Raw genomic sequence first — 1,248 nt, 5'->3', positions numbered from 1 at the left:
AACCGAAAGGCGGGGCCAACGCCATCTTGGGAGAGTCCGGCGGACGGAGCGGATTGGTCTCCGAAGGGAAAGAAGCGCCTCCCAGCCTATGGCGGTTAAACCCTCAAAGGCGAGGGGGCGGGCTTTTGGTTTTTAACGGCTGCGAAGGTGGGTATCCGTTCCTCCCCCCCTCCCCCTCCCCCATTTGCTTGGCAGTGATTCTTTGGCGCGGCTTTGACGAGCTGTGGGAGTGATGGGCGCTCCTCTCTCCGCTCTTAGCTCGCGGGTTCGCGGGGTTAAATATAAACTTTTTAAAGAAAAATTGCGCAACCTATGTGGAAAGGGCAAGCCAAACCTTGGATTTACGCAAAACAAGCGCGTGCTTCGGGCGCTTAGGGAAGGGGGGCATCCCCGCGTTTTCCTCCGTAGCTGTCATGCCCTTCACCCTTTCGCTGCCTTCACGCTCGGCCTCAGTCGATGTTTATTTTTATTTATTTTTGGTTCCACTTCGGTCTGCCTTGTTAAAAAGGAAAAAAAAAAGTTTTCCTTGTCACGAGGAGCGACTGAAATGTAAATTTCGGTTTGAAGTTGTGGGGCCGATATTCGGTTTATTTTTTTCACCTCACGGCGAGAGTCTCGCTGCGGTTGGAGAGCAAAGTTTTTGCGGTCGGGAGTAATTCCCACTTTTGAAAAATCGTGAAGGGCCTCCAAAAAAAAAAGATTTTGTTCGTATGGATTGTTTATCGATATTTACCGTATTAAAACTTAAAATGGATGTACTCATGGAACATTAATCTACTGAACCGTGTAAAGATAACAATATGAAACATTCGATGTTACCGTTTTTTCATAAAAAAATAAGTGTAATTGTTGCAAATGTTGCAATAACTAGCAAATGCTTTTGCTTTCATGGAAACCCGAGAGAGCCTTAGAGACCCCATGGGTCCTCAGACCACCCTTTAAGAAACATTGGCTTAAACCAGGGGTGTCCAAACTTGGGAACTTTAAGACTTGTGGACTTCCAACTCCTAGAATTCCCCAGCCAGCGGCTGGCTGGGGAATTCTGGAAGTTGAAGTCCACAAGTCTTAAAGTTCCCAAGTTTGGACAGCCCTGGTTTAAGTCGACCTCATTTGGCTTTGATTAGCCTTGGAGCAAGGCAGTGCGGTTTCATAGCTTAAGCAGGGATCTAGGTTGACAGGAGGCGGGGAATCTGTTTATGAGCTTTCAGAACAAAAGCAGGATGCAATCAACCTCTCCCTTTATCTGAG

This window comes from Natrix helvetica, assembly GCF_964273705.1.
Source record: "Natrix helvetica genome assembly, chromosome: 4".
Lineage (NCBI taxonomy): Eukaryota > Metazoa > Chordata > Lepidosauria > Squamata > Natricidae > Natrix > Natrix helvetica.
The sequence above is the reverse complement of the archived record's forward strand: the minus strand, read 5'-3'. Positions refer to the sequence as shown.